General features: G+C 44.9%; 1 protein-coding gene and 1 long non-coding RNA gene across 3 annotated transcripts in view; one reads left to right on the top strand and one right to left on the bottom strand.

Annotated features, from left to right (window-relative positions):
- Window positions 1-652: 652 nt before the first annotated feature.
- Window positions 653-7,740, bottom strand: LOC139279557 (uncharacterized). Its single transcript, XR_011596505.1, has 3 exons — window positions 7,358-7,740; window positions 1,105-1,253; window positions 653-993 (listed from the first exon to the last, which is right to left on the bottom strand). It is a non-coding gene; the product is annotated as an uncharacterized lncRNA (long non-coding RNA).
- Window positions 7,741-7,936: 196 nt separating this feature from the next.
- nucb2a (nucleobindin 2a) overlaps window positions 7,937-19,605 on the top strand; it is a 92,458-nt gene continuing 80,789 nt past the window's right edge. For both annotated transcript variants that reach the window (XM_070899892.1, XM_070899891.1), the window contains exon 1: window positions 7,937-8,159. The gene's annotated coding sequence lies outside the window, so the exon portion shown is untranslated. The remainder of the gene's footprint in view (window positions 8,160-19,605) is intronic.

The raw sequence follows: 19,605 nt of genomic DNA, 5'->3' as shown, positions 1-19,605 counted from the left end.
TCCAGAACCAGGGGACACAGTCTAAGGATAAGGGGTAAGCCATTTAGGAACGAGATGAGGAGGAATTTCTTCACCCAGAGAGTGGTGAACCTGTGGAATTCTCTACCACAGAAAGTTGTTGAGGCCAATTCACTAAATATATTCAAAAAGGAGTTAGATGAAGTCCTTACTACTAGGGGGATCAAGGGGTATGGTGACAAAGCAGGAATGGGGTACTGAAGTTGCATGTTCAGCCATGATCTCATTGAATGGCGGAGCAGGCTAGAAGGGCCGAATGGCCTACTCCTGCACCTATTTTCTATGTTTCTATGACGCAGTGACGATGGGGGCGGCATATGTCCAAGGCAGGATAGTGTGTAACTGAGAAGGGAACTGGGAGGTTCTGCTGATGGTTATATATGCAGACTATAGATATATTCTCTGTGTAGTCACTGTATAGTTGCTTAAGATGGAGACTTGTTTACCTGATGTACTATCAATAAGGTTTACACTGTGTATATACTATGCTGGCACCACTAGAGGGTGCAACTGGTGGAGACCGGGGTTTCCTGCCCTGGTGGCAGAGGCTGTATAAAAGGATAGCCACCATGCGGCTGACTCACTCTAGAGTTACGAATAAAGGACCAAGGTTACTACAACACATTGCCTCGTGGAGTCATTTATAAGTACATTACAGACATAACACTGATGAAGTCTTGATGAGATGCTGCAGGACATCCGGTAAATAATAACACTGCAGCCACAGTATGCTGCTGGTGGATGTTTAGGCTAGTGGATGAGGTGCCGATCAAGCAGATTGCTTTGCACTGGATGGTGTTGTGCTTCTTGAGCATTGTTGCAGCTGCAGCCATTCAAGTAAGTATTCCATCACATAGCAGATATAGTGTGGTATGTTACTGGACCAGTCATCCAGAGGTCTGGACTAATCACGCATGGAAGGAGAGTTCAAATCTCGGCATGGCAGTTTAAGAAGCTGAATTCAGTTTTTAAAATCTGGAAATAAAAAGTTGGTACCAGTAAAAGTGACCATGAAGCTGTTGGAATGTCATAAAAATCTAACTGGCTCACTTATGTTGCTTGGGGAAGGAAACCTTCTGTGCTTACCGGATCTATCCGATGTGACTCCAGTGAGACTAATGGCCTCAAACATGAGAAACTCGCAACTCTTCCTCCCCATTTGCCATATACCTTGCTACTCGAGCCCGACCTTTGTACATCAGGGCCTGCAAAACCAATGTGCAATATCCCAGGAGCTAGAAACACAAATAAAAGTTGAAGTCATAAAGGTATAAAAAAGATAGGGAAGTATTGAGACTGGTGAAAAAGATACAAGAGAAGTGAAGCTTTTAAAATTTTGCTTTGTTCATTTTAAATCACTATTGGAGTGTTAACGCTACGCCTGACATCTGAATAGAATTATAAATCCAGTTTCAGGGGATGGTGTCGAAGTTAAAATTCTAGACACCTGGCTGGAAAAAGGCCACAACATTTTCTGTACCGAATAGACTAAGGGTTAACTTCTTCAACAATCTCCTTTAATGTGATCAATACAATTAAATTATAAATCAACAGCTACTAGTGCACAAGTGTTTAAAAGTAATTCAACTCAATAATCTGTCATGTTATCAAGACATTATAGACTAATTTCCCCATTTGAAATGGTGATCACTGGCGCGACATTCCATTTTTCTTCTGTTTTATTTTTAGTTCCATTTCCATCCCAATCCTCCCAAAGGCTCTTCCCATAATTCCAAATAGTGTTCTTCTAAAGTCTGATGCAACCATACTTACAGTAATGCAATAATTACACTATCAAATCATACTGATCACCAGACCTCATATGTTAACCTTCCTTCAGTTTATTCGTCATTTTTTATCACTCCAATGTTTTCTCTCTCTTGAACTAATTCTTTGTGGCCGATGTTCAAATTGCATCAGCAGTGCTCTGGTCCTTCCGACAAATGTTGATTCTGCCTGTGTAAGCCAAATAAATCTCAGCATGCTATTTGATCACAGGTGGCATCACAACCAAATCCAATTTGCCTTCTGCTGATGTCCACACACACACACTTTTCAACAGTCACTGCGACTGCAATCAGACGTGTGAACCTTGGCAAAATGGTCTCTTTCCCAGTTTGAAGTATTGAAGCTCATGCCAACCCACCCAATTGATTTGTCTGGAATAGAATAATAGAATAATACAGCATAGAAGGAGGCCATCCGTCCCATCGAGTCTGTGCCAGCTCTTTCCAAGATCAATCCAATTAGTCCCACTCAACGGGACCAGTTCTAGCAATGTTAAAGTTCACGCATATTTAAACTTTGAATGGGCCGTGCACCCCCAAAAAATTACGGGCCTCACTCCCCCGTCCTTTCCCATTATCCCTGCAATTTTTCTCCTTCAAGTATTTACCCAATTCCCTTTTGGAGGCTACTATAGAATCTGTATCCACCACCCTATCAGGAAATGCATTCCAAAACTTAACCACTCATTGTGTAAACATGTTTATCTTCATATCACCTCTGGCTTTTTACCAATCACCTTAAATCTGCGCCCTCTGGTCATCAATCCTTTGGAAACAGTTTCTCTTTAGTTGCTCTATCTGAACCCTTCGGGATTTTAAACACCTCTGTCAAATCTCCCCTTGGCCTTCTCTGCTCTCAGGAGGGAGGAATAAAATCAAAGCTTGGACTGAACGTGACACCTTCCCCACCACTATGTCCGAGTCCCAAACCTTATGCTACATTTATCAAATGAGCCTTTGAAGAAGCAGAGGTTGCCAATCAGTTTTGATGATATTAACTCTCATACAGAATCTGTCCTGTCATGTATCTTACATTATTATATATAACTGTATCCTAACATGCTATACATGACTGGAATAAGATATGACATGTAACCACCAGCATACCTTACCACCAGGGGTGCACTTGCAAGAGACATGTATATAAGGGCAGGTTCTCAGGCAAGTGCAGCATTCCAGAGCTGTGAAATAAAGGTGCAGGTCCAGAGTGACCTTGACTTCACTACATGCCTCGTGTGAATCTGTACTGAGGGGACAGGACTTTACAGTGGCGACGGGTTACGGGATTACAGAATCCACAGAATGGCGAACAACGGATCAGATGAAAAGTACAATGCAGGAGACAATTGGGAAGACTTTATAGAAAGGCTCCAGCAAAGCTTTGTAACCAAAGATTGGTTAGGCGACGATAAGGCAGACAAGAGAAGAGCCCATCGCTTGACCAGCTGTGGCTCGAAAACATACGCTTTAATGAAGGATCTGTTGGCTCCCGAGAAACCAGCAAGCAAGTCGTTTGAAGAATTGAGCACACTGGTAAGAGACCACCTGAAGCCAGCGAGCAACCTACACATGGCCAGACACAGGTTCTACAACTACAGATGCTGTGTGGGCCAGAGCATACCCGACTTCGTGGCGGAACTTCGGAGGTTGGCTAGTTTATGTGAGTTCTCCAATGAACTGAGGAGAGAAATGCTGAGAGACTTTTTCATTGAAGGAATAGGCCATGCAGGCATATTCTGAAAGCTCATAGAGACCAAGAACCTGACCTTACAGGCAGCAGCACTGGTTGCACAGACATTCTTGGTAGGGGAAGAAGAAACGAGGTTGATTTACAATGCAGGTACGACAACTAACGAAATATCGGAACAAGAAGTTCACAGCACTAAACAAGCTGCTACCCCCACACACAGACAAAACCGGGAGAACAGGTTCTTGACAGCAGGCAGAAGCCATCAAGGGCCACAGGAACGGCCGTTCACACCTCATCAACCCACAATGCGAGCAATCAACTACAAACTCAGAGAAGCTCAAGAGAGATCAGCCAGACGCAGCTCATTCTTTGGAAACTCTTTCAACAATGGAACAGGTCTGTGCTGGAGGTGTGGGGTGGGCACTCGGCAAGGTGATGTTGATTTTAGCAGGCTGTTTGCAGAAATTGTGAATATACAGGGCATTTGGCCCGCATGTGCAAAAATACGGCAGCTCGGCTGGTATACGAATCGGATGGGTTGGAAAGCGGACCAGAAGATGGTGGGGACAGTACTCGGGACACCGGTGTACAGCGGGTCAACACGATCAATGGCCGCTGCTCCTACAACAGGACGCCTCCCATAATGTTGAGGGTCTTACTCAACGGGATATCTGTCAACATGGAGCTGGATACGGGAGCGAGTCAATCTCTCATGGGCGCTCAACAATTTGAACAACTGTGGCCGCATAAAAGAGACAGACCAAAACTCACAAGGGTCAACACCACACTAAGGACCTATACCAAAGAAATCATACCAGTCCTCGGCAGCGCCATGCTCTCTGTCACACACAAAGGGACAGTAAACCGACTTCCCCTGTGGATTGTCCCCGGAGACCCCCCAGCACGACTGGGGAGAAGCTGGCTGGCAAAACTAAACTGGAAATGGGATGATGTCCATGCCATGTCATTAGAGGAACGGACCTCCTGCTCAACAGTTATAAAGCGATTTGAACATCTCTTTCAGCCAGGTGTGTGCACTTTCAAAGGGGCCAAAGTCAAATTCTAGACCAGTCCATCACAAGGCCAGAGCTGTACCCTATGTGATGAGGGAAAAGATTGAACACGAACTAGACAGGCTTCTGAGGGAAGGCATAAGATCACCTGTGGAATTTAGCAACTGGGCAAGTCCCATCGTTCCAGTCATGAAGCCTGATGGATCCGTACGAATCTGTGGGGACTACAAATCTACCATAAACAGAGTCTCCCTACAGGACCAGTAGCCGCTGCCCAGAGTGGAGGAATTATTTGCCACATTGGCTGGAGGTAAACTTTTCTCAAAATTAGACCTCACATCTGCGTATATGATGCAAGAATTGACCAATGAATTCAAGCTACTCACCACCATCAACACACATCGAGGCCTTTTCATGTACAATCGATGCCCATTCGGCATCAGGTCGGCAGCTGCCATATTCCAGCTCAACATGGAGAATCTGCTCAAGTCCATCCCGGGGACAGTTGCGTTCAAGACGACATACTTATCACGGGCAGGGACACCGACTCCCATCTCCGTAATTTGGAGGAAGTACTAAAGCGGTTGGATCGGGTCGGCCTACGAGTCAAGAAATCCAAGTGCTGTTTCTCGCACCCGAGGTTGAATTTTTGGGCAGAAGGATTGCCGCTGATGGAATCCGCCCAACAGAGTCCAAAACAGAAGCAATTCGCCTGGCACCCACGCCCCGGAATGTCTCAGAACTGCGCGCCTTTCTCGGGCTACTCAATTACTTTGGTAACTTTATGCAGAACTTAAGCACGCTGCTGGAGCCGCTCCACATGCTACTCAGAAAGGGGTGCGATTGGTTTTGGGGGGACGCCCAGGAACGCGCCTTCAATAAGGCACGCAACCTTCTGTGTTCCAACAGTGTTTTGACTTTCTTTGACCCAGGTAAAAAGCTAGTTCTCACAAGTGATGCGTCAGTGTATGGGGTCCGGTGCGTTTTGCAACAAGTCAACAGTGCGGGCAAATTACAACCCATAGCTTATGCCTCCAGGTCACTTTCGCGGGCGGAGCGTGGGTACGGAATGGTAGAGAAGGAGGCGCTCGCGTGCGTGTATGGTGTCAAAAAGATGCACCAATATCTTTTCGGGGCCAAGTTCGCGTTAGAAACCGACCACAAGCCCCTCACGTCCCTCCTAACCGAGAGCAAGGCAACAAACGCCAACGCCTCGGCGCGAATTCAACGGTGGACACTCATGCTGGCGTCCTACGACTGTACCGTAAGGCACAGACCAGGCACAGACAACTGTGCCGACACGCTCAGCAGGCTACCCCTGGCGACCACGGTAGGGTCTGACGAACAGGACTGTGAGATAGTCATGGCAATCAATGCCTTTGAGTCCACAGGTTCGCCCATGACGGCTCGCCAAATCAGAGCCTGGACGGCCAGCGACCCCACGTTATCCTTAGTAAAAAGATATGTCCGAACCGGTGACTGGGCAGAGACTCGCGATGCCTGCCCCGAGGAATTAAAACCCTTTCACAGGCGCATGCATGAGTTATCACTACAAGCAGACTGCCTGATGTGGGGCAGCCGAGTAGTCATGCCTCTGCGAGGCAGAGAGGCATTTGTCCGGGAGCACCACCGCGAGCACTCGGGGATCGTTCCCATGAAGGCCATAGCCAGATCCCACGTCTGGTGGCCTGGTATTGACGTGGACCTGGAGCTCTGCGTCCGAAGGTACACCATTTGTGCCCAACTCAGCAATGCCACCAGGGAGGCTCCACTGAGCCCCTGGCCCTAGCCTACCAAACCATGGGCAAAATGTTCCTCGTAGTTGTAGATGCATTTTCAAAGTGGATCGAATGCACCATTTTAAACTTGAGCACAACCTCCACCATTGTGGAGAGCCTCGCAACCATGTTTGCAACGCACAGAATCCCTGACATATTGGTCAGTGACAATGGTCCGTGCTTCACCAGCGCAGAATTCCAAGACTTTATAATTGACCACGGCATAAATCACGTCAACACGGCACCGTTCAAGCCGGCCTCCAATGGCCAGGTGGAGAGAGCAGTGCTAATCATTAAACAAGGCATGTTTAAAATCCAAGGTCCCACGCTGCAGGGTCGCCTGTCGTGACTGCTGCTGGCATACAGATCTCGTTCGCACTCATTGACTGGGATCCCCCCCGCGCAACTGTTGATGAAAAGGACTTTAAAAATAAGGCTCTCATTAATCCTCCCAGACATGCACGAAATCGTTGAGGCAAAGCGCCGTAAGCTGACTGAGTACCATGACAAAAATTCGAGGGGGAGATGGAATGAGATCGGGGACAAAGTGTTTGTACTAAACTATGGCAGGGGTCCCAAATGGCTTACAGGGACAGTAACGGGCAAGGAAGGAAACAGGCTACTGGTAGTACAAATGGACAATGGCAAAACCTGCCAGAGGCATGTAGACCAAGTCAAAAGCAGATTTACCAACAGCACTGCGGAACCAGAGGCAGACTACAATGTGGAACTCGCACCACACCTGGTGGACAGACAGAGTGAACAACCGGAGGAAAGGGCAATCCCAACAGACAGCCCAGGCGAGTCAACAACAATCACACCAATTGAAACAGACAGCCCAGGCGAGATACCAGCAACCACACCCAAAGAAAAACAGACACCAAGGCAAACAAATGAACAACAACTCAGATGCTCCACGCGAGAGCGTAAACCACCTGAGAGACTGAACCTATAAAGACAATAAGACCTTGGGGGAGGGTGATGTCATGTATCTTACATTATTATATATAATTGTATTCCAACATGCTATACTTGACTGTAATAAGATATGACCTGTAACCACCAGCATACCTTACCACCAGAGGTGCACTTGCAAGAGACAGGTATATAAGGACAGGTCTCAGGCAAGTCCAGCATTCCAGAGTTGTGAAATAAAGGTGCAGGTCCAGAGTGACCTTGACTTCACTACATGCCTCGTGTGAATCTGTACTAAGGGGACAGGACTTTACATGTCCAATGTCTGTCACTCTTAAACAAATCCGCACAGCTCGAAATGCTTGCATCTGTTTGCAAACCGGATTAACTCTTGCTATTCACAAATAGTCCGCTGATGTTGATAACTATGGAATGAAATTATTTCACACTTCTGTCCACATCAAGGCTTTTGGATGTCAGCGAAATGTAACACAAACAGCCCTCTTTAGCAGGTTGACGTCACATCCCTTCCAGGTGGAGTCGGGTCCCCAAACGCCACGTACGTGGGTTTATTTCGCTTCTCAACCAACCTTGCTGTGTAATCGCGCCCATCTCCCGATCGACGGCCAGAACTAACCTATGGGAATTGGGTTTGAGCGCAAGGCGAGGCCTAGAGGCAGCACTCAGCCAATGAGGATGGCAGGAGGCGGGGGCCACAGGAGCTGGTACTTTGAGTCGGTTGCGGCGTTTGACAAACGGGGTTGAAGTGTGGTGTATGGACCCAGTAGGTGTCTGTGTCTCTGGAGGACCGTGGCTGCGCATCTTTCAGTAGAGCAAAGCTACCGTGTGCCAGGGAAGCAGCACTCCAGCCTTAGCTCACAAATCCAACTTAACCATCCAAAGAGGGACTTCATTACCCAAAGTCCTGTCTGAGAGTAGGAGGTACCCACATATCAGGGTAAGGAGCAAAGCTGCAGCGTTAAAATGATGCGTTGTATATCATTTATTTTGCTGCTAAAATTTGTATCTTTGTGTGGTTAACCGTCTATTTTGGACTTAAAGTCCTTAAACTTGTTGTGGACATCAAGCGACAATCTCGTTCTTTGCATTGTGCCTGTGCTTTGTGGCAAAGTCCTTGCCCAAATCGCAAAACATATGTTTATGTTGTACTTATTTTTCTGCAAGTTAAATGTCAATATGTATCTACTTCTATTTCACAGCATGTTATTCTTTTAAAGTACTTAAGGAGTTAAGTTTCAAACTTTTTATTCTATTTGTAACCAAGGTAGTTAAAGGCTTATAAATAACAACAACAAAAATGATATTTCTGTGATTTTATCTTGTATAATATTATAAAGATAAATTCTGAACACCTACAAAATCAAGTTCTAATCCTTAAATGCCACTAATATTTATTTATGTGCTTAATATGTTGCATCCCAATGTTAAAATCATTCTGCTTTTAATTTGCACCACCTTTTGTAGAATTAAGACTCTATGTATTACATTAATGTATGTATACGTTACAGAACAGGTAGCAGAATGTCGTTGCATAGTTTTATTCTGTTATCTATTCTGTAATATATAGTAACTATGGATCAGTAAATTAGTGCATTTTGTGGATTGTTTCAGCACAGCTGTTTGATCAGAAACATTTTATCCAATTTGCAGAACATTTGGTGCACTTTAAAGAATGCTGTTCTGAAAAGTTTTTGTGTTCATTATTAAATATGTCTTATGTGCAGAGAGTCTTAATACAGCAATATCAAATAAGTGTATTCATTTTCATTGTATGTTCCTATATCTGCAGAGAATTTACACAACATGGGAATCTCAATCACATTTTCTTTGCCTGAACACCAGTGACTAGATGCTTGTCACTGACAAAGCAAATGAAAAGGAAAAGTTAATGTTGTCAGAATGCATGATTGAAACAGTAACAGAATTCTAACAAGTAAACATACATAGTGACATAATGGCTCAGAAATTGCTGGAGTGAATGCTGCGAATTGGATTTTTTTTGCCTTGCTCTTCAGATTGTATTATTTTTGTACCACCAAATTGGTGGAAATGTGAATTGATAATGGTGAATATCTGGTACCATGGTCTTTCTCCTTAACATTACATTTAAGGATAGAAAAAGCAGTGGAGAAATGAATGGGGTGAATTTGAATCAAATTGGATACAGAAATTGAGATAAGAGAGGAGGGGAGGGGGAGGGGGAGGGGGCGGGCGGGGGAGCGGAAAGACACAAAGGAAAAGTTATGAAAAAAATCTAAAATTATAAAAACTCTCAACAATTTACTATCTGTGGGAATGACTCCACAGTTTCATTGTTCTCTTTCTAAGCCTCCAAGGCTGAGTGACATGTTCGGACCATAAATCAGGTCATTAATAGGGTCCTTACGACATGAATTACCAGCCCTATAGCTGCGGTGAGATGTATTTGTATTACCGGTGCGAATCCAGCTACTTCATGATACGCAATGGGGAGGCTCACAGCAAGACAGTTATATTTGGTGAGCGGAGCTGCACAAATTATCCAGCAATTTATGGTGAATCGGAACTTGTGCCATATCTCTCTTGCCACAAAATGCTGGATTTTATTACATTAGTAACGGTGGGCACCATGAACTCTCCATTATTTTTCCAACAATTTCTGGACAAATATGTGGTGTAATATAGTGATCTGTATAGGAGGGTTGCTAGAAAACATGAGAAACTGCCAGACCTACTTGCAGTATCTCCTTTAACCATAGATTGTAATATATAATGTTTGAGAGCACACCTTTTCCAAATGTTCTCTGAAGCTTTGATATTGCAGTATACATATTTATGTTCATGTAATTTATTTGATCTAGTTTACATAAATTGGATAATGGGTGGGTCTGCTTGTTAGTTACTACCCTTGACCTGTTTCTTTCCTGGTTTCACGAGATACGGTGATGAGGCATTTTGTCATTCGTCAGAGATACTTGGTGATATCAGAAGAAATGTATATCATTCTTATTTGGGTCCAGCTTTTCTAACTTTGCAATCCTTGGGATGACCAACTGTTGCAAACTCATGCTTTATCACTGGGATACAACATTAGTACACTGTTGCCACACAAATGATCTTTGCTGTCCTTGTCTTTTTTTATATATAAAAGGAAGTCTTTATATATCATGTGTCAAATACCTCGTGTTTCATATGCAATTAGTCATTTTAAGTGATTTGTTATTTGAGGCAAACATGGGAGTTATTTTGCAGAGAGTGGGGCGATGTATTTCTATTTAATCTGTTTAGTGATGGAGGTTGAGGTTGGAAAGATGGCTGAAACTTGTGTCACCCTTTTACCAATTGACTGTCATGGAAGAGTGTAAGTTAGGAGCTTGGCTAATAGTAATATAGTGTAGGAATTCAACTAAATAGTATTCAGTGACATGCACACTCAGCTGTTGAAGTAAATCAACAAAGAGATAGCAGGGACTCTGGCCACAATTTTACATCCTCCTTAAATAAGGAACTTGCGTTATGAAACGCAGAGTGGCTGATGTAACATCCTTGTTCAAGAAGGGAGAGAATGATGAAGTGGATAAGTATAGATCAGCTAGTCTGTTATCAGTTGTGAACAAATTTCTAAATTTAAGATAAAGTTAGTAAGCATTTAGAAATGCATGTGTTAAGCAATGGCGACCTGCTGGATCTGTTAAAGACAAGTCTTATTTAAACAACTTAATAGAGTTTTCTGAAGAAGTGACAAGCTGAATAGATAACAGGAATGCAGTAGATATGGGTAAATGGATTTTCAGAAGGCGTTGACAAGATTCCTCAGAAGTTTTAGGCATTTGATATAATGATAGCAGCAACTTAATTTACATTGCAACTTTAGCATAGAAAATCATCCCCAGATGCATCAGAGGCTGAGTCAGACAACAATGTATGTCGAGACAAGGAGAGGGAGTTAGGGAAGGAACTCCAGACCTTTGGGCTTAAGCCATCTGAAAACGCAACTGCTAATAGTGGAGCAAAGGCAGGGGGACATGTACAAAAAGTCCAGTCAGAGGAATGGAGAGTTCTTTGTGGAGGGCTACAGGACTTGGGGCCCCAAGTTTCCACACGATAAAAAACGGGCGTCCCTCCGAGCTGGGCGCCTGTTTTTTGCGCCGGAAAAAAACGCGCGATTCTGGAGTGCCCTGCAGCTCCATGTCTGCTTGGCGTGGCGCCCAGGGGGTGGAGCCTACCACTCGCACCGATTTTGTAAGTGGGAGGGGGCAGGTACCATTTAAATTAGTTTTTTTCCTGCCGGCAAACCTGCGCGTTGGAGCGTTCGCACACGCGCAGTGTGAAGGAAACATTGGCACTCAGCCATTTTTGTAGTTCTTTGTAGCTGTTTAATTTTTGAAAATTTTTTAATAAAAGCACATCGCCATCCACATCATCACTGAGGCTTCCTGCAGCAGTGAGAAGGCTGCAGGAAGCCTCAAAGTTGAGGCAGTTGTTTCCCGACGGCCTCCCTGCCCGCCGTCGGGAATGGCTGCTTAACTTGTGAGGCTTCCTGCAGCCTTCTCACTGTCTCCTTGCCCCCCCCCGCCCGCCGTCTGGAACGGCTTCCTCCCCCCCCCCCCGCTGCGGTCAGTTGGTCGGGCCCGCACTCACCCCCCCCCCCCCCCCCCCGCCGTGGGAACGAACGGCTTCCTCCTCCCCCCCCCTGCTGTCGGAAACGAACGGCTGCCTCAACTTGTGAGGCTTCCTGCAGCATTCTCCCAGGCTGAAGCACTTTCACACAGGTAGGAAAATGGTTTATTTAATCTTTTCTTTGCTTAGAAATGTTTATTCAAGTTGGATTTATTTGTATAAGTATAAATAAGGATTTATTATAGAATTGAATGACTTCCCTTCCCCCTCCCCCCCCCTCGTTCCGGACGCCTAATTTATTACCTGCGCCTGATTTTTTAATGTGTAGACAAGGTTTTTTCAGTTCTACAAAAATCTTCACTGGCTCCATTCTCAGTTAGTTTGGAGTACGTTTTCACTGTGGAAACTTTGAAATCAGGCGTCAGTGGCCGGACACTCCCCCTTTTGAAGAAAAAATTCTGTTCCAAAGTGAAACTGTTCTAACTGACTAGAACTGCAGGAAAAAAAATGTGGAGAATTGCGATTTCTAAGATAGTCCGTTCTCCACCAGTTGCTCCTAAAAAATCAGGCGCAAATCATGTGGAAACTTGGGCCCTTGAGGTGGAGAGAGGCAAGACCATGAAGAGATTTAAGTGCAAACAATGAAAATTTAAATTTTAAGGCTTTGGGGGGTGGGGGCTCAACGTAGGTTGACAAAGATGAGGCTGAAGGGTGGTTTGGGATATAATAGTTTTATATGAGCTGAAATTTATGCGGGGGTGGGGGGGAGGGTGACAATGGGAGGCATTGTGTTACTGCCCATGAGCCACGTTTAATTTAATGCAATTGTCCACAATAAAATCATTGATGGCAAGGGCCATTTTTAGGAGTGAATAGATATTCTGGAGGAAATGCAGAAATGGTGGTGCCTGTTTGTCTGCTGGCAGTGTCCAAGGTGGTAGTGGTGTGTGGAGTGAGCAGGACAGGAAGGAGTTTGGTAATGTTAGTTCCTAGTCAGTGAGTGGAGTGGGTAAGGCAATTTGGGTTGCTGCTTATAATGATTGCTCGATGGGTCCTTTGGAGAATGCCAAGAGAGTCACAGAGGGTAGGTTTATCCAAGTTGGATTCAAGCTTTGAATAGGAAGATGGAGGAGTAGCAATGAGTTGAGCTAGGAATTGGGGAAGAGGCAAAGTGTCATAGAAGGGAAAGAAGTATAAGCAGCACCATGAAACAGAAGTTCGTTGATTGGAAAGGAAACGTAGTTACGGTAAGTGGATGTTGTTTGGAATGGAGAAGGGGTGGACATGATATACCCCAGGGGTTAGACCACTTTTGTTCTCCATGTGCATATATAAAATAAAGAAGTAAAAATGAATTTGCACAAACATTGGTTCGATCACAGTTAAAGTACTATGTACAGTTTTGGAAACTTCATTATAAAAAGGACATTAAAGCCATGGAGAGTGTTGCATGTGGAGTCTCTCGGTTGTTGACGGGGATGGGAAACTATCGTTACAAGGAGAGATGAGATTATTTACCATTGGAGCAGAAAAAGCTGAAGAGATTTAATTAAAATTTTTCAAAATTATGCAGAGTTTTGATATAATGAATAAGGAAAGACTATTTCCTCTGGTTCCTAATGAATACTCTCTCTAAGGGGGTGAGAAAATAAGCAGATGGTTGTTGAAATATAGAATGCTTCACCATGGAATGTGGTTGAGGCAGGGATTGTTGCATCTTTTAATGGAAAATTGGATAAATATTTGAAGCAGAGGACGACGCAAGGCTATGGGGAGACACTGAGGTAGTGGGATTAGCTTTGGGTTGCTCTGGCAAAAGGGTGATATGAGCATAAAGAACCAAATGGCCTCCTGTACTGTAAATGTCTTTGAATCTGTGGCTCTGACTGCCACACAGTTGTACAAGTACAGTAATAGCTACAATGGGCCCAAATTTCCACATGATTTGCGCCGGATTTTTAGGAGCAACTGGTGGAGAACGGACTATCTTAGAATTTGCAATTCTCCACATTTTTTTTTTCTGCAGTTCTAATCAGGTAGAACAGTTCTACTTTGGAACAGAATTTTTTTCTTCAAAAGGGGGCGTGTCCGGCCACTGACGCCTGATTTGAAAGTTTCCACAGTGAAAATGTACTCCAAACTAAAGTAGAATGGAGCAAGTGAAGATTTTTGTAGAACTGAAAAAACCTGTTCTACACATTAAAAAATCAGGCACAGGTTACAAATCAGGCGTCCAGAACGAGGTGGGGGGGGGGAAGGGGGGAGGAAGGGAAGTCATTAAATTCTATAATAAATCCTTATTTATATTTATACAAATATTATATTATACAAATAAATCCAACCTTGATAAACATTTATAAGCAAAGAAAAGATTAAATAAACCATCTTCCTATCTGTGTGAAAGTGCTTCAGCCAGGAAGAATGGTGCAGCAAGCCTCACAAAACGAGGGAGCCGACCGAACGCGAGCCTGGGGGGGAGGAGGGAGCCGGCCGAACGCGGGCCTGGGGGGGGGGGAGAGGAGGGAGCCGACCGAACGCGGGCCTGGGGGGGGGGGGGAAGGAGGAGGGAGCCGACCGAACGCGGGCCTGGGGGGGCGGAGGAGGGAGCCGACCGAACGCGGACGGGGAGGCGGGGGGAGGAGGGAGCCGACCGAACGCGGGCGGGGGGGAGGAGGGAGCCGGCCGAACGCGGCGGGGGGGGGGGGAAGGAGGAGGGAGCCGACCGAACGCGGACGGGGGGCGGGGGGGAGGAGGGAGCCGACCGAACGCGGGCGGGGGGGGGGAAGGAGGAGGGAGCCGACCGAACGCGGGCGGGCGGGGGGAGGAGGGAGCCGACCGAACGCGGGCGGGGGGGGGGAAGGAGGAGGGAGCCGACCGAACGCGGGCGGGCGGGGGGTTGGGGGGGAGCCGACCGAACGCGGGCGGGCGGGGGGAGGAGGGAGCCGACGTACGCGGGAGGGGGGGTGGGAGGGAAGGGAAGGGAGCCGACGAATGCGGGGTGGGGGGGGGGGAGGGAAGGGAGCCGACCGAACGCTGGGAGGGAGGGGGAAGGGAATGGAGCCGTTCCAGACGGCTGGCGGGAAAGAGAGAAGGCCGCAGGAAGCCTCAGAAATTGAGGAGCCATTTCCCGACGGCAAAAGGGGGAGGTCGTCGGGAAACGGCTGCCTCAACTTTCTGAGGCTTCCTGCAGCCTTCTCACTGCTACAAGAAGCCTCTGTGCTGATGGCAATGTACTTTTATTAAAAAATGTTCAAAAATTAAACAGCTACAAAGAACTACAAAAATGGCCGAGTGCCAATGTTTTTTTCACACTGAGCATGCGCGAACGCTCCAACGCGCACGTGCAGCGTTGCCGGCAGGAAAAAAAACTAATTTAAATAGTACCCTCCCACTTACAAAATTGGCGCGTGTAGGCTCCGCCCCCTGGGCGGCGTGCGAAGCAGACAAGGAGCTGCAGGGCGCTCCAGAATCGCTCGTTTTTTTTCCGGCGCTGTTTTAGGCGCGAAAAACGGGCGCCCAGCTCGGAGGGGTGCCCGTTTTTTATCATGTGGAAACTTGGGCCCAATGTGTTATGCAAGCAAAAGAGTTCAAATGTTGATTTGGAAATTTACAAAAGAACACTGAACTTGTTCTTGACAACTGAATTTTTTGCAACCCAATTTGTTAATTTAATAAGTATACATTGAGATTTTGTTTCCAATTCTATGTTTCATCTCTCAAATATTTCAGTGCTTTTTTTAATTGATTGGGGCCATTATCCTTTGAAATATTTGCTGCTTCACAGCTTATTGGTCTATTTAAGGCAATACCTGTAACATTCAATTTGACATCAGAAATCCAGTCAAAATGAAATTTCATATATTGAGGTATTGTGTCGGGGCCAAATAAATCACTATAATATAATTGTTGCAACTTTGACAGGCATTTTCTTAAGTTATTTTATCATTGTGAGATGGGTTAACCTTTTGTCTCCAACTTGTATAATCGTAACTGCTAATTTAGTTCATGATCAAAAATTGTTAATCTTTTCATCTGTTACGAATTGAACCCTGAATTGATACCTTGGGATAAATTAATTCTATACCAGATGCTTTTAATTTGAGAAATTTCAAGTTGAGAAATTTATGAAAGTACAGAATGGTACTTAAAATTGCATTATTTAATTGGCATTCGGATAATCCACTCCAATGATCTTTGGCATCACATTGCATGAAGCAAATGGCAACAATAATAATTTGCATTTTACAGCTCTTTTAACTTAGAAAAAGTCTCAAGGTGCTTCACAGAGGTGTAATATTTTTTAAAATGGATGCTGAGTCAAAGATGGAAATATTCCGAGGGGTGATCAAAAGCTTGGTCAAAGAGATGGGCTTCAAGGAGAAGAGGTTGAAGGCATGTCTACCAACGGTAAGGTGAAGAAGGGAAAGGATGCACAGGAGGCTAGAGTCAGAGGAATGGAGATTTTAGGGGGCTGTGGTGCTTGGAGAGGTGACAGAGATATGGAGGGATGAGGCCATGAAATGATTTAAACACTAGAATGTGAAATTTAAATTGCAGGTGTTTGGGGTGGGGACTGGGAACCATGGTGAGCAGGAATTGGTGGGCATAGGATGTAGCTACGAAGTTTTGGATGAGTTGAAGTTTATGGAATCTGGAGGATGGACAGTCAGCAGAGAGAGCATTGTAATAGCCTAGTCTGGAGGTGTCAATGACATGGATGAGTATTTCAGGAGCAGATGGGGTAAGTTCGGAATAGAGGAAGGCAATGTTAGAGAGGTTGTCGTAGGCAGTCTTTGTGATGGAGATGCTATGGGGTTGGAAACTCTGCTGGGATCAAATATAATGTCGAGGCTGTAAACCGTCTGGTTCAGCCTGAGATAGTGGCTGGGAAAGGTGATGGACTCTGTGGCCAGGAGTCAAATTTGATGGCCTTGGTCTTCCTAGTGTTTAACTGGAGAAACAGCCACTACCCACTACCTCACCCAAGTAGCTATTTTCCTAATATAAGCATGGACCATAGAAACATAGAAAATAGGTGCAGGAGTAGGCCATTCGGCCCTTCGAGCCTGCACCATCATTCAATAAGATCATGGCTGATCATTCACCTCAGTGCCGCTTTTCTGCTTTCTCTCCATACCCCTTGATCCGTTTAGCCATAAGGGCCATATCTCGCTCCCTCTTGAATATATGCAATGAACTAGCATCAACAACTCTCTGCGGTAGGGAATTCCACAGGTTAACAATTCTCTAAGTGAAGAAGTTTCTCCTCATCTCATTCCTAAATGGCTTACCCCTTATCCTTAGACTGTGTCCCCTGGTTCTGGACTTGCCCAACACCAGGAACATTCTTCCAGCAAATAACCTGTCCAGTCCCGTCAGAATTTTATGTTTCTATGAGATCCCCTCTCATCCTTCTAAACTCCAGTGAATACAGGCCCAGTCCATCCAGTCTCTCCTTATATGTCAGTCCTGCCATCCTGGGAATCAATCTGGTGAACCTTTGCTGCACTCCCTCAATAGCAAGAATGTCCTTCCTCAGATTAGGAGACCAAAACTGAACACAATATTCCAGGTGAGGCCTCACCAAGGTCCTGTACAACTTGCAGTCAGACCTCCCTGCTCCTACATTCAAATTCCCTAGCTATGAAGGCCAACATACCATTTGCCTTCTTCACCGCCTGCTGTACCTGCATGCCAACTTTCAATGACTGAAGTACCATGACACCCATGTCTTGCTGCACCTCCCTTTTTCCGAATCTGCCGCCATTCAGATAATATTCTGCCTTTGTGTTTTTGCCCCCAAAGTGGATAACCTCACATTTATCCACATTATATTGCATCTGCCATGCATTTGCCCACTCACTTAACCTGTTCAAGTCAGCCTGCAGCCTCTTAGCGTCCTCCTCACAGCTCACACCGCCACCCAGTTTAGTGTCATCTGCAAACTTGGAGATATTGCACTCAATTCCTTCATCTAAATCATTAATGTATGTTGTAAATAGCTGGGGTCCCAGCACTGAGCCCTGCAGCACCCCACTAGTAACTGCCTGCCATTCTGAAAAGGACCCGTTTATCCCGACTTTCTGCTTCCTGTCTGCCAACCAGTTCTCTATCCACATCAGTACATTACCCCCAATACCATGTGCTTTAATTTTGCACAGCAATCTCTTGTCAAAAGCCTTTTGAAAGTCCAAATACACCACATCCACTGGTTCTCCCTTGTCACTCTACTAGTTACATCCTCAAAAAATTCTAGAAGATTTGTCAACCATGATTTCCATGACTGCCAAAGGGAAGCTGGCATCACAATGGAGTCCAATCTTATTTACATCTGGCATCCTCAGATGCACACTTCCTTGCAAGAGTTGCTGGCTAGTGGTTAAGAATGGAAACCTCATTGTATGCTCCCTTCCCCAGTACAGGAGCATTGAAACCAATTATTATGGCACTATTGCCTGGGATCCAACTTGGGACTTTCCTCATTTGCATGGTTCAGTTCCACACTTGATAGCATAATTGCCGTAATGTTCAGGGATCAAGAGGTGCTGAGGGAATGATCAGCCATGATCTTAATGAATGGTGGTGCTGGCTCGAAGGGCCGAATGGCCTACTCCTGCATGTGTTTTCTATGTTTCTATTAAGCTAAAACTGACAGCAAAATCTGTATCTCTTGGGTCCTGTTGAATTTATATAATGACAGACAGACATCGGTGTCTTTTATGCTGATTTTCAATCAAAGCGTGGGATTTTGGAGCTACATTTTTTTTTAACAACAGTGGAGAATATGGGCTAGAATTTCCACATTTAAGAATAGCAGCGTTATTTGCGAATAACGGCTGTTTTTTAATGCCGAAATAACGGCAAAAAAATAAGACTTGTGTTTCGCCAAAACTTTAAAAAATTTTGTCGTAGCATTCATTTACCACCGTTTTTAAGGATGGAGATCAATTTTTTTTTGCTTTAAAAAATAATGCCCGTTCTGTGCAGCGCAAAAAAAATCGAAGAGATGAACGCTTTTCATATTGTCATTAACATCTGGATTGGTTCAATTCTTCCTCTGTCGTTGGATGGTTAAAAAGGCCGTGCTATCCGAAAGGGTTGATCTGTACATTGCAATCGTTAAATAATATTCAACTCTTTATAAAAACATTAAAAAAAATATCTGCATTAACTTTAAATTTTTCCATTTTGCATTGGCTGATTGATTTGCAATTTCATTTGCGGAGGTCCTAGCTATTTGATGGTTGGAATGGGAGGTGAATTGAATCGCGAATGGTTTTGCAGAGTTTAGTCTTTTGAAGATGCATCTTTATTAAGAGTGACCCGCGGAACGATCTCCCAAGGCCGGTGCGTCTTCCCTTTAACTTCCCTCGCAGTGTTTGAGTCTTTTCGCTGCCGTCGTGCGGCCCATGGAGAACTTTTCTTTGAACAACTTTTCACACGCAACCCGTATCAGCACCCAACCTGCCAAGTGCCATTTATTAATATTTGATGCCGATCTATACTGACATTCTGAAGTCACCAGTTGTACCTGTTCTTTTTGGAACAACCCGGTGTTTGAAAAGAGGAACAATTGCTGCTTCAAAATTAACTTTAATTTCAATAAATTTTAAACATTTTTTTTTTATTATGTTGTGTTTGGGTGTTTTAGGGGGTTATTCTCATTGATAGTAATGGGAGCTCGTAAAATCGGAGTTCCCATTACTATCAGTGAGAATACTGCACAGATTGGTGGTCCAGGCCCACGTGACTCCAGCTTCTCCGTCCGTATCTCGAAGACGTGG

The sequence above is a fragment of the Pristiophorus japonicus genome, chromosome 14 (genome assembly GCF_044704955.1).
Source record: "Pristiophorus japonicus isolate sPriJap1 chromosome 14, sPriJap1.hap1, whole genome shotgun sequence".
Lineage (NCBI taxonomy): Eukaryota > Metazoa > Chordata > Chondrichthyes > Pristiophoridae > Pristiophorus > Pristiophorus japonicus.
Note: the sequence above shows the minus strand (reverse complement) of the source record. Positions and strands in the feature narration are given on the sequence as shown.